Genomic DNA, 14,996 nt, shown 5'->3' on the forward strand with positions numbered 1-14,996 from the left:
CCATCAGTCCGAGCGAACTCTCCGAACTTCTGCGCACGTCTTCAGAAGACGAGGACTTTGAAAGCGATGAAGACGATGTGTTTACAACAGTAACAGACTTAACAGACTTGGACAGTGACTCCTCCGACCTCTCGCTCTCAGATGAAGATATTTCCGGCGATGTTGAAGGAGTATATGCAGGACAATATTATTCAAACAGCATCGTCATCGATATCCTAGACATGCTAATCAATGAGGCAGTCTGTGGCTTGGTCCAGAATTCATGAGGAGATATGCACTAGACAGATTGAATTGCTAACATTTGGCATGATTTTCAGCAATAAATGACATCACTGAAATGATACTTTCCTGAGTACTTCTGGTCCCTTACTTGTGCTCTACGAGTTTACCGTCAGGTTAACTATAAGGTAAAGATACCAAATGAAGGGGGCGAGATAGGGGTTACAGACGGTCCAGTTCATTTGAGACTCAGAGATTTGCAACGAGTTTTGCAACGAACATACATTCCAGGCTTTGTCTAAGCTAATTTCGAAAAGCACTGATACGTGTTTAGATATGCCTGTACCTATAGTTCACTGTTACACATGCAATGTACATCAAGCCCGTAGAGCCCCTTTATGTTCTGATTGCCTTGTTTGAAATGTAGGCAGGCAAATCATTTTTCTTTCTTCTAGCAAATCTCGACCAGAAAATTAATACTAAAGGCATTGCATGTGCCGAGCAGAGGCAAATAATAGCAAATTCCGGATCTTATAATATTGAAAGAAGTCATAAGCAGCCTGTAGCTTTTTCATTCAAATATCGGAAAGGAAATTAAAAAGAAAGAAAGAAAGACAGAAAGAAAGAAAGACGGAAAAAAGGCTTTGAGTTTCGAGCTTTTTCCTGATCTCCACACCTATTCCCTGAAATAAACCCTAGTTAATGATAGCAATGGACAAACATTGTGTGATAAATGGGTCTCAGTCACGCTATCCAATACACCAATGTTATGGCTGTTGCAGATTTATACTTTGTTGCTATCTGCGAATGATTATTAATACTTCCGTTTTTGTGAATAACGTCATATTTCTGTGGAAAAGAAGTAAGGAAAGCTTTACGTTTTACATCCATACGCGTTGAAATTGCCTCTTATACACGTTTACAAGTATAATGGAACTAAAAAGAAATAGTATGTCTTTGACATATCGATTTTCATCAAACTGTAGCAAATAAGCAAGAGAAATTCCAGATGATCTTTGAACCCACCAACTTTTCTGATAAATGACGTGAAAAGGTCGACGTGACATAATGACAGCGAGATATTATGTTCAGAGAAGGACGCCCAGTGCTTTCATTATTTTGCTTCCTAACAATCTCTTCCATGTTAATGACTTAAGAAATGCGCTCACTCAGTATTTCGTCATAATCAATGCTACTGCAGACGCGCTGCGCGTATTAAACTCGACGTAGCTACATGTGAGTATCTGTGACGAAATAATGCAAGCACGCAGTATTTCTGTTTACATAACAACGACATTCTACAGTACTTGTCCATTCCTAGTGAATTCCTCTTGCTATTCGTACACTTTTGATGGTGTTCTCGTAGCTTGATATCGAAATGTCTACGTTTTCCGAGCTATCTCGCGGTCGGCGATTTTGGGCTCGACTCCGTAGTTCGCTGACAAGATCTTTCAGCAAATTGTGTTGTGTCACTGCAGGTAATGTATTTCCTGGCGTGCACAAACAATCTCAACATGCCACACTTTCCATCCATGCATGATAATCCAGGTTTTCTAGAAATTCTGTGATGAGAGCAGTAAATCTTCTGATTATTGTAGATTTATCATCTCTCTTCTCAGCAGATATGATGGAGATTGATCAAATTGAAATCACGATTTTCGACTAACTCAAATAGAAGAATTTGGAGAATGGAAATATATTTGAGGAAAGAATAAATCTTATCGAAACATTGTCGAATGAGAATGAAAATGTCACTTTCATATTTGAGAAAACTAGAATCTGTTCTGTTTTGACCTTGCTTTTCTTAAGGTTCTGGTGACAACCATAACGGAAAGCAGGGCACAGTCCTGAGTGCCAAAGATGTCAGTATGGTGAGTTTGCATTACGACGGGGCGTCTCATTTATGTCCTGTATGTTTTCTCTTCCTCAATTCTCACTTGTTTTACAAAGTTTCTGTCTTTTCCAGTTGTTTAAGTTTCCACAGGTCATTGAGATATGACGCTCTTGAGACACACATTGGCAACTATAATCATAATATTTGAAATCAACGGTATTTTCTCATACCATGGACAAGAAATCATTTTTCGGCATCATTATTTGGCAAACAATAATAATTTCCCACTTCATGGCTCTAACTCTGTCCAAAAAGTTTGGGAAGCAGCAAAAGTCTATTGTAATGGTCGTATTTTATACGATAATGATGATAAATACCGTGACCTGCAAGTATTATACATTTTCTTTCAAGTCCAAACTCTTTCTGCTCTTGTCCTGGTATTACTTTGCAGTATCACGAGGCTTCTCGTTGGGATGAGCGGAGCTCCGTCACATCTTTCTGGGGTTCCGTTTCGGATGTCGACGAGTGCCTCTTCAACGAAGACATTAGTCTTTACAGCCAGAGTTTCAGTAATATATCGAATTTGTCTCTTCTCGACGAAGAGGAGTATGCACGGAAAAGTCACGACAGGCAGGGTGACAACAGTGATGACGAGGAAGATGATTTGTCCTCCATCAGTCCGAGCGAACTCTCCGAACTTCTGCGCACGTCTTCAGAAGACGAGGACTTTGAAAGCGATGAAGACGATGTGTTTACAACAGTAACAGACTTAACAGACTTGGACAGTGACTCCTCCGACCTCTCGCTCTCAGATGAAGATATTTCCGGCGATGTTGAAGGAGTATATGCAGGACAATATTATTCAAACAGCATCGTCATCGATATCCTAGACATGCTAATCAATGAGGCAGTCTGTGGCCTGGTCCAGAATTCATGAGGAGATATGCACTAGACAGATTGAATTGCTAACATTTGGCATGATTTTCAGCAATAAATGACATCACTGAAATGATACTTTCCTGAGTACTTCTGGTCCCTTACTTGTGCTCTACGAGTTTACCGTCAGGTTAACTATAAGGTAAAGATACCAAATGAAGGGGGCGAGATAGGGGTTACAGACGGTCCAGTTCCTTTGAGACTCAGAGATTTGCAACGAGTTTTGCAACGAACATACATTCCAGGCTTTGTCTAAGCTAATTTCGAAAAGCACTGATACGTGTTTAGATATGCCTGTACCTATAGTTCACTGTTACACATGCAATGTACATCAAGCCCGTAGAGCCCCTTTATGTTCTGATTGCCTTGTTTGAAATGTAGGCAGGCAAATCATTTTTCTTTCTTCTAGCAAATCTCGACCAGAAAATTAATACTAAAGGCATTGCATGTGCCGAGCAGAGGCAAATAATAGCAAATTCCGGATCTTATAATATTGAAAGAAGTCATAAGCAGCCTGTAGCTTTTTCATTCAAATATCGGAAAGGAAATTAAAAAGAAAGAAAGAAAGACAGAAAGAAAGAAAGACGGAAAAAAGGCTTTGAGTTTCGAGCTTTTTCCTGATCTCCACACCTATTCCCTGAAATAAACCCTCCTTAATGATAGCAATGGACAAACATTGTGTGATAAATGGGTCTCAGTCACGCTATCCAATACACCAATGTTATGGCTGTTGCAGATTTATACTTTGTTGCTATCTGCGAATGATTATTAATACTTCCGTTTTTGTGAATAACGTCATATTTCTGTGGAAAAGAAGTAAGGAAAGCTTTACGTTTTACATCCATACGCGTTGAAATTGCCTCTTATACACGTTTACAAGTATAATGGAACTAAAAAGAAATAGTATGTCTTTGACATATCGATTTTCATCAAACTGTAGCAAATAAGCAAGAGAAATTCCAGATGATCTTTGAACCCACCAACTTTTCTGATAAATGACGTGAAAAGGTCGACGTGACATAATGACAGCGAGATATTATGTTCAGAGAAGGACGCCCAGTGCTTTCATTATTTTGCTTCCTAACAATCTCTTCCATGTTAATGACTTAAGAAATGCGCTCACTCAGTATTTCGTCATAATCAATGCTACTGCAGACGCGCTGCGCGTATTCAACTCGACATAGCTACATGTGAGTATCTGTGACGAAATAATGCAAGCACGCAGTATTTCTGTTTACATAACAACGACATTCTACAGTACTTGTCCATTCCTAGTGAATTCCTCTTGCTATTCGTACACTTTTGATGGTGTTCTCGTAGCTTGATATCGAAATGTCTACGTTTTCCGAGCTATCTCGCGGTCGGCGATTTTGGGCTCGACTCCGTAGTTCGCTGACAAGATCTTTCAGCAAATTGTGTTGTGTCACTGCAGGTAATGTATTTCCTGGTGTGCACAAACAATCTCAACATGCCACACTTTCCATCCATGCATGATAATCCAGTTTTTCTAGAAATTCTGTGATGAGAGCAGTAAATCTTCTGATTATTGTAGATTTATCATCTCTCTTCTCAGCAGATATGATGGAGATTGATCAAATTGAAATCACGATTTTCGACTAACTCAAATAGAAGAATTTGGAGAATGGAAATATATTTGAAGAAAGAATAAATCTTATCGAAACATTGTCGAATGAGAATGAAAATGTCACTTTCATATTTGAGAAAACTAGAATCTCTTTTGTTTTGACCTTGCTTTTCTTAAGGTTCTGGTGACAACCATAACGGAAAGCAGGGCACAGTCCTGAGTGCCAAAGATGTCAGTATGGTGAGTTTGCATTACGACGGGGCGTCTCATTTATGTCCTGTATGTTTTCTCTTCCTCAATTCTCATTTGTTTTACAAAGTTTCTGTCTTTTCCAGTTGTTTAAGTTTCCACAGGTCATTGAGATATGACGTTCTTGAGACACACATTGGCAAATATAATCATAATATTTGAAATCAACGGTATTTTCTCATACCATGGACAAGAAATCATTTTTCGGCATCATTATTTGGCAAACAATAATAATTTCCCACTTCATGGCTCTAACTCTGTCCAAAAAGTTTGGGAAGCAGCAAAAGTCTATTGTAATGGTCGTATTTTATACGATAATGATGATAAATACCGTGACCTGCAAGTATTATACATTTTCTTTCAAGTCCAAACTCTTTCTGCTCTTGTCCTGGTATTACTTTGCAGTATCACGAGGCTTCTCGTTGGGATGAGCGGAGCTCCGTCACATCTTTCTGGGGTTCCGTTTCGGATGTCGACGAGTGCCTCTTCAACGAAGACATTAGTCTTTACAGCCAGAGTTTCAGTAATATATCGAATTTGTCTCTTCTCGACGAAGAGGAGTATGCACGGAAAAGTCACGACAGGCAGGGTGACAACAGTGATGACGAGGAAGATGATTTGTCCTCCATCAGTCCGAGCGAACTCTCCGAACTTCTGCGCACGTCTTCAGAAGACGAGGACTTTGAAAGCGATGAAGACGATGTGTTTACAACAGTAACAGACTTAACAGACTTGGACAGTGACTCCTCCGACCTCTCGCTCTCAGATGAAGATATTTCCGGCGATGTTGAAGGAGTATATGCAGGACAATATTATTCAAACAGCATCGTCATCGATATCCTAGACATGCTAATCAATGAGGCAGTCTGTGGCTTGGTCCAGAATTCATGAGGAGATATGCACTAGACAGATTGAATTGCTAACATTTGGCATGATTTTCAGCAATAAATGACATCACTGAAATGATACTTTCCTGAGTACTTCTGGTCCCTTACTTGTGCTCTACGAGTTTACCGTCAGGTTAACTATAAGGTAAAGATACCAAATGAAGGGGGGCGAGATAGGGGTTACAGACGGTCCAGTTCATTTGAGACTCAGAGATTTGCAACGAGTTTTGCAACGAACATACATTCCAGGCTTTGTCTAAGCTAATTTCGAAAAGCACTGATACGAGTTTAGATATGCCTGTACCTATAGTTCACTGTTACACATGCAATGTACATCAAGCCCGTAGAGCCCCTTTATGTTCTGATTGCCTTGTTTGAAATGTAGGCAGGCAAATCATTTTTCTTTCTTCTAGCAAATCTCGACCAGAAAATTAATACTAAAGGCATTGCATGTGCCGAGCAGAGGCAAATAATAGCAAATTCCGGATCTTATAATATTGAAAGAAGTCATAAGCAGCCTGTAGCTTTTTCATTCAAATATCGGAAAGGAAATTAAAAAGAAAGAAAGAAAGACAGAAAGAAAGAAAGACGGAAAAAAGGCTTTGAGTTTCGAGCTTTTTCCTGATCTCCACACCTATTCCCTGAAATAAACCCTCCTTAATGATAGCAATGGACAAACATTGTGTGATAAATGGGTCTCAGTCACGCTATCCAATACACCAATGTTATGGCTGTTGCAGATTTATACTTTGTTGCTATCTGCGAATGATTATTAATACTTCCGTTTTTGTGAATAACGTCATATTTCTGTGGAAAAGAAGTAAGGAAAGCTTTACGTTTTACATCCATACGCGTTGAAATTGCCTCTTATACACGTTTACAAGTATAATGGAACTAAAAAGAAATAGTATGTCTTTGACATATCGATTTTCATCAAACTGTAGCAAATAAGCAAGAGAAATTCCAGATGATCTTTGAACCCACCAACTTTTCTGATAAATGACGTGAAAAGGTCGACGTGACATAATGACAGCGAGATATTATGTTCAGAGAAGGACGCCCAGTGCTTTCATTATTTTGCTGCCTAACAATCTCTTCCATGTTAATGACTTAAGAAATGCGCTCACTCAGTATTTCGTCATAATCAATGCTACTGCAGACGCGCTGCGCGTATTCAACTCGACGTAGCTACATGTGAGTATCTGTGACGAAATAATGCAAGCACGCAGTATTTCTGTTTACATAACAACGACATTCTACAGTACTTGTCCATTCCTAGTGAATTCCTCTTGCTATTCGTACACTTTTGATGGTGTTCTCGTAGCTTGATATCGAAATGTCTACGTTTTCCGAGCTATCTCGCGGTCGGCGATTTTGGGCTCGACTCCGTAGTTCGCTGACAAGATCTTTCAGCAAATTGTGTTGTGTCACTGCAGGTAATGTATTTCCTGGTGTGCACAAACAATCTCAACATGCCACACTTTCCATCCATGCATGATAATCCAGGTTTTCTAGAAATTCTGTGATGAGAGCAGTAAATCTTCTGATTATTGTAGATTTATCATCTCTCTTCTCAGCAGATATGATGGAGATTGATCAAATTGAAATCACGATTTTCGACTAACTCAAATAGAAGAATTTGGAGAATGGAAATATATTTGAGGAAAGAATAAATCTTATCGAAACATTGTCGAATGAGAATGAAAATGTCACTTTCATATTTGAGAAAACTAGAATCTGTTCTGTTTTGACCTTGCTTTTCTTAAGGTTCTGGTGACAACCATAACGGAAAGCAGGGCACAGTCCTGAGTGCCAAAGATGTCAGTATGGTGAGTTTCCATTACGACGGGGCGTCTCATTTATGTCCTGTATGTTTTCTCTTCCTCAATTCTCACTTGTTTTACAAAGTTTCTGTCTTTTCCAGTTGTTTAAGTTTCCACAGGTCATTGAGATATGACGCTCTTGAGACACACATTGGCAACTATAATCATAATATTTGAAATCAACGGTATTTTCTCATACCATGGACAAGAAATCATTTTTCGGCATCATTATTTGGCAAACAATAATAATTTCCCACTTCATGGCTCTAACTCTGTCCAAAAAGTTTGGGAAGCAGCAAAAGTCTATTGTAATGGTCGTATTTTATACGATAATGATGATAAATACCGTGACCTGCAAGTATTATACATTTTCTTTCAAGTCCAAACTCTTTCTGCTCTTGTCCTGGTATTACTTTGCAGTATCACGAGGCTTCTCGTTGGGATGAGCGGAGCTCCGTCACATCTTTCTGGGGTTCCGTTTCGGATGTCGACGAGTGCCTCTTCAACGAAGACATTAGTCTTTACAGCCAGAGTTTCAGTAATATATCGAATTTGTCTCTTCTCGACGAAGAGGAGTATGCACGGAAAAGTCACGACAGGCAGGGTGACAACAGAGATGACGAGGAAGATGATTTGTCCTCCATCACTCCGAGCGAACTCTCCGAACTTCTGCGCACGTCTTCAGAAGACGAGGACTTTGAAAGCGATGAAGACGATGTGTTTACAACAGTAACAGACTTAACAGACTTGGACAGTGACTCCTCCGACCTCTCGCTCTCAGATGAAGATATTTCCGGCGATGTTGAAGGAGTATATGCAGGACAATATTATTCAAACAGCATCGTCATCGATATCCTAGACATGCTAATCAATGAGGCAGTCTGTGGCTTGGTCCAGAATTCATGAGGAGATATGCACTAGACAGATTGAATTGCTAACATTTGGCATGATTTTCAGCAATAAATGACATCACTGAAATGATACTTTCCTGAGTACTTCTGGTCCCTTACTTGTGCTCTACGAGTTTACCGTCAGGTTAACTATAAGGTAAAGATACCAAATGAAGGGGGCGAGATAGGGGTTACAGACGGTCCAGTTCCTTTGAGACTCAGAGATTTGCAACGAGTTTTGCAACGAACATACATTCCAGGCTTTGTCTAAGCTAATTTCGAAAAGCACTGATACGTGTTTAGATATGCCTGTACCTATAGTTCACTGTTACACATGCAATGTACATCAAGCCCGTAGAGCCCCTTTATGTTCTGATTGCCTTGTTTGAAATGTAGGCAGGCAAATCATTTTTCTTTCTTCTAGCAAATCTCGACCAGAAAATTAATACTAAAGGCATTGCATGTGCCGAGCAGAGGCAAATAATAGCAAATTCCGGATCTTATAATATTGAAAGAAGTCATAAGCAGCCTGTAGCTTTTTCATTCAAATATCGGAAAGGAAATTAAAAAGAAAGAAAGAAAGACAGAAAGAAAGAAAGACGGAAAAAAGGCTTTGAGTTTCGAGCTTTTTCCTGATCTCCACACCTATTCCCTGAAATAAACCCTCCTTAATGATAGCAATGGACAAACATTGTGTGATAAATGGGTCTCAGTCACGCTATCCAATACACCAATGTTATGGCTGTTGCAGATTTATACTTTGTTGCTATCTGCGAATGATTATTAATACTTCCGTTTTTGTGAATAACGTCATATTTCTGTGGAAAAGAAGTAAGGAAAGCTTTACGTTTTACATCCATACGATTTGAAATTGCCTCTTATACACGTTTACAAGTATAATGGAACTAAAAAGAAATAGTATGTCTTTGACATATCGATTTTCATCAAACTGTAGCAAATAAGCAAGAGAAATTCCAGATGATCTTTGAACCCACCAACTTTTCTGATAAATGACGTGAAAAGGTCGACGTGACATAATGACAGCGAGATATTATGTTCAGAGAAGGACGCCCAGTGCTTTCATTATTTTGCTGCCTAACAATCTCTTCCATGTTAATGACTTAAGAAATGCGCTCACTCAGTATTTCGTCATAATCAATGCTACTGCAGACGCGCTGCGCGTATTCAACTCGACGTAGCTACATGTGAGTATCTGTGACAAAATAATGCAAGCACGCAGTATTTCTGTTTACATAACAACGACATTCTACAGTACTTGTCCATTCCTAGTGAATTCCTCTTGCTATTCGTACACTTTTGATGGTGTTCTCGTAGCTTGATATCGAAATGTCTACGTTTTCCGAGCTATCTCGCGGTCGGCGATTTTGGGCTCGACTCCGTAGTTCGCTGACAAGATCTTTCAGCAAATTGTGTTGTGTCACTGCAGGTAATGTATTTCCTGGTGTGCACAAACAATCTCAACATGCCACACTTTCCATCCATGCATGATAATCCAGGTTTTCTAGAAATTCTGTGATGAGAGCAGTAAATCTTCTGATTATTGTAGATTTATCATCTCTCTTCTCAGCAGATATGATGGAGATTGATCAAATTGAAATCACGATTTTCGACTAACTCAAATAGAAGAATTTGGAGAATGGAAATATATTTGAAGAAAGAATAAATCTTATCGAAACATTGTCGAATGAGAATGAAAATGTCACTTTCATATTTGAGAAAACTAGAATCTGTTCTGTTTTGACCTTGCTTTTCTTAAGGTTCTGGTGACAACCATAACGGAAAGCAGGGCACAGTCCTGAGTGCCAAAGATGTCAGTATGGTGAGTTTGCATTACGACGGGGCGTCTCATTTATGTCCTGTATGTTTTCTCTTCCTCAATTCTCACTTGTTTTACAAAGTTTCTGTCTTTTCCAGTTGTTTAAGTTTCCACAGGTCATTGAGATATGACGCTCTTGAGACACACATTGGCAACTATAATCATAATATTTGAAATCAACGGTATTTTCTCATACCATGGACAAGAAATCATTTTTCGGCATCATTATTTGGCAAACAATAATAATTTCCCACTTCATGGCTCTAACTCTGTCCAAAAAGTTTGGGAAGCAGCAAAAGTCTATTGTAATGGTCGTATTTTATACGATAATGATGATAAATACCGTGACCTGCAAGTATTATACATTTTCTTTCAAGTCCAAACTCTTTCTGCTCTTGTCCTGGTATTACTTTGCAGTATCACGAGGCTTCTCGTTGGGATGAGCGGAGCTCCGTCACATCTTTCTGGGGTTCCGTTTCGGATGTCGACGAGTGCCTCTTCAACGAAGACATTAGTCTTTACAGCCAGAGTTTCAGTAATATATCGAATTTGTCTCTTCTCGACGAAGAGGAGTATGCACGGAAAAGTCACGACAGGCAGGGTGACAACAGTGATGACGAGGAAGATGATTTGTCCTCCATCAGTCCGAGCGAACTCTCCGAACTTCTGCGCACGTCTTCAGAAGACGAGGACTTTGAAAGCGATGAAGACGATGTGTTTACAACAGTAACAGACTTAACAGACTTGGACAGTGACTCCTCCGACCTCTCGCTCTCAGATGAAGATATTTCCGGCGATGTTGAAGGAGTATATGCAGGACAATATTATTCAAACAGCATCGTCATCGATATCCTAGACATGCTAATCAATGAGGCAGTCTGTGGCTTGGTCCAGAATTCATGAGGAGATATGCACTAGACAGATTGAATTGCTAACATTTGGCATGATTTTCAGCAATAAATGACATCACTGAAATGATACTTTCCTGAGTACTTCTGGTCCCTTACTTGTGCTCTACGAGTTTACCGTCAGGTTAACTATAAGGTAAAGATACCAAATGAAGGGGGCGAGATAGGGGTTACAGACGGTCCAGTTCATTTGAGACTCAGAGATTTGCAACGAGTTTTGCAACGAACATACATTCCAGGCTTTGTCTAAGCTAATTTCGAAAAGCACTGATACGTGTTTAGATATGCCTGTACCTATAGTTCACTGTTACACATGCAATGTACATCAAGCCCGTAGAGCCCCTTTATGTTCTGATTGCCTTGTTTGAAATGTAGGCAGGCAAATCATTTTTCTTTCTTCTAGCAAATCTCGACCAGAAAATTAATACTAAAGGCATTGCATGTGCCGAGCAGAGGCAAATAATAGCAAATTCCGGATCTTATAATATTGAAAGAAGTCATAAGCAGCCTGTAGCTTTTTCATTCAAATATCGGAAAGGAAATTAAAAAGAAAGAAAGAAAGACAGAAAGAAAGAAAGACGGAAAAAAGGCTTTGAGTTTCGAGCTTTTCCCTGATCTCCACACCTATTCCCTGAAATAAACCCTCCTTAATGATAGCAATGGACAAACATTGTGTGATAAATGGGTCTCAGTCACGCTATCCAATACACCAATGTTATGGCTGTTGCAGATTTATACTTTGTTGCTATCTGCGAATGATTATCAATACTTCCGTTTTTGTGAATAACGTCATATTTCTGTGGAAAAGAAGTAAGGAAAGCTTTACGTTTTACATCCATACGCGTTGAAATTGCCTCTTATACACGTTTACAAGTATAATGGAACTAAAAAGAAATAGTATGTCTTTGACATATCGATTTTCATCAAACTGTAGCAAATAAGCAAGAGAAATTCCAGATGATCTTTGAACCCACCAACTTTTCTGATAAATGACGTGAAAAGGTCGACGTGACATAATGACAGCGAGATATTATGTTCAGAGAAGGACGCCCAGTGCTTTCATTATTTTGCTGCCTAACAATCTCTTCCATGTTAATGACTTAAGAAATGCGCTCACTCAGTATTTCGTCATAATCAATGCTACTGCAGACGCGCTGCGCGTATTCAACTCGACGTAGCTACATGTGAGTATCTGTGACGAAATAATGCAAGCACGCAGTATTTCTGTTTACATAACAACGACATTCTACAGTACTTGTCCATTCCTAGTGAATTCCTCTTGCTATTCGTACACTTTTGATGGTGTTCTCGTAGCTTGATATCGAAATGTCTACGTTTTCCGAGCTATCTCGCGGTCGGCGATTTTGGGCTCGACTCCGTAGTTCGCTGACAAGATCTTTCAGCAAATTGTGTTGTGTCACTGCAGGTAATGTATTTCCTGGCGTGCACAAACAATCTCAACATGCCACACTTTCCATCCATGCATGATAATCCAGGTTTTCTAGAAATTCTGTGATGAGAGCAGTAAATCTTCTGATTATTGTAGATTTATCATCTCTCTTCTCAGCAGATATGATGGAGATTGATCAAATTGAAGTCACGATTTTCGACTAACTCAAATAGAAGAATTTGGAGAATGGAAATATATTTGAAGAAAGAATAAATCTTATCGAAACATTGTCGAATGAGAATGAAAATGTCACTTTCATATTTGAGAAAACTAGAATCTGTTCTGTTTTGACCTTGCTTTTCTTAAGGTTCTGGTGACAACCATAACGGAAAGCAGGGCACAGTCCTGAGTGCCAAAGATGTCAGTATGGTGAGTTTGCATTACGACGGGCGTCTCATTTATGTCCTGTATGTTTTCTCTTCCTCAATTCTCACTTGTTTTACAAAGTTTTTGTCTTTTCCAGTTGTTTAAGTTTCCACAGGTCATTGAGATATGACGCTCTTGAGACACACATTGGCAACTATAATCATAATATTTGAAATCAACGGTATTTTCTCATACCATGGACAAGAAATCATTTTTCGGCATCATTATTTGGCAAACAATAATAATTTCCCACTTCATGGCTCTAACTCTGTCCAAAAAGTTTGGGAAGCAGCAAAAGTCTATTGTAATGGTCGTATTTTATACGATAATGATGATAAATACCGTGACCTGCAAGTATTATACATTTTCTTTCAAGTCCAAACTCTTTCTGCTCTTGTCCTGGTATTACTTTGCAGTATCACGAGGCTTCTCGTTGGGATGAGCGGAGCTCCGTCACATCTTTCTGGGGTTCCGTTTCGGATGTCGACGAGTGCCTCTTCAACGAAGACATTAGTCTTTACAGCCAGAGTTTCAGTAATATATCGAATTTGTCTCTTCTCGACGAAGAGGAGTATGCACGGAAAAGTCACGACAGGCAGGGTGACAACAGTGATGACGAGGAAGATGATTTGTCCTCCATCAGTCCGAGCGAACTCTCCGAACTTCTGCGCACGTCTTCAGAAGACGAGGACTTTGAAAGCGATGAAGACGATGTGTTTACAACAGTAACAGACTTAACAGACTTGGACAGTGACTCCTCCGACCTCTCGCTCTCAGATGAAGATATTTCCGGCGATGTTGAAGGAGTATATGCAGGACAATATTATTCAAACAGCATCGTCATCGATATCCTAGACATGCTAATCAATGAGGCAGTCTGTGGCTTGGTCCAGAATTCATGAGGAGATATGCACTAGACAGATTGAATTGCTAACATTTGGCATGATTTTCAGCAATAAATGACATCACTGAAATGATACTTTCCTGAGTACTTCTGGTCCCTTACTTGTGCTCTACGAGTTTACCGTCAGGTTAACTATAAGGTAAAGATACCAAATGAAGGGGGCGAGATAGGGGTTACAGACGGTCCAGTTCCTTTGAGACTCAGAGATTTGCAACGAGTTTTGCAACGAACATACATTCCAGGCTTTGTCTAAGCTAATTTCGAAAAGCACTGATACGTGTTTAGATATGCCTGTACCTATAGTTCACTGTTACACATGCAATGTACATCAAGCCCGTAGAGCCCCTTTATGTTCTGATTGCCTTGTTTGAAATGTAGGCAGGCAAATCATTTTTCTTTCTTCTAGCAAATCTCGACCAGAAAATTAATACTAAAGGCATTGCATGTGCCGAGCAGAGGCAAATAATAGCAAATTCCGGATCTTATAATATTGAAAGAAGTCATAAGCAGCCTGTAGCTTTTTCATTCAAATATCGGAAAGGAAATTAAAAAGAAAGAAAGAAAGACAGAAAGAAAGAAAGACGGAAAAAAGGCTTTGAGTTTCGAGCTTTTTCCTGATCTCCACACCTATTCCCTGAAATAAACCCTCCTTAATGATAGCAATGGACAAACATTGTGTGATAAATGGGTCTCAGTCACGCTATCCAATACACCAATGTTATGGCTGTTGCAGATTTATACTTTGTTGCTATCTGCGAATGATTATTAATACTTCCGTTTTTGTGAATAACGTCATATTTCTGTGGAAAAGAAGTAAGGAAAGCTTTACGTTTTACATCCATACGCGTTGAAATTGCCTCTTATACACGTTTACAAGTATAATGGAACTAAAAAGAAATAGTATGTCTTTGACATATCGATTTTCATCAAACTGTAGCAAATAAGCAAGAGAAATTCCAGATGATCTTTGAACCCACCAACTTTTCTGATAAATGACGTGAAAAGGTCGACGTGACATAATGACAGCGAGATATTATGTTCAGAGAAGGACGCCCAGTGCTTTCATTATTTTGCTGCCTAACAATCTCTTCCATCTTAATGACTTAAG

This window comes from Diadema setosum, chromosome 4 (genome assembly GCF_964275005.1).
Source record: "Diadema setosum chromosome 4, eeDiaSeto1, whole genome shotgun sequence".
NCBI lineage: Eukaryota > Metazoa > Echinodermata > Echinoidea > Diadematoida > Diadematidae > Diadema > Diadema setosum.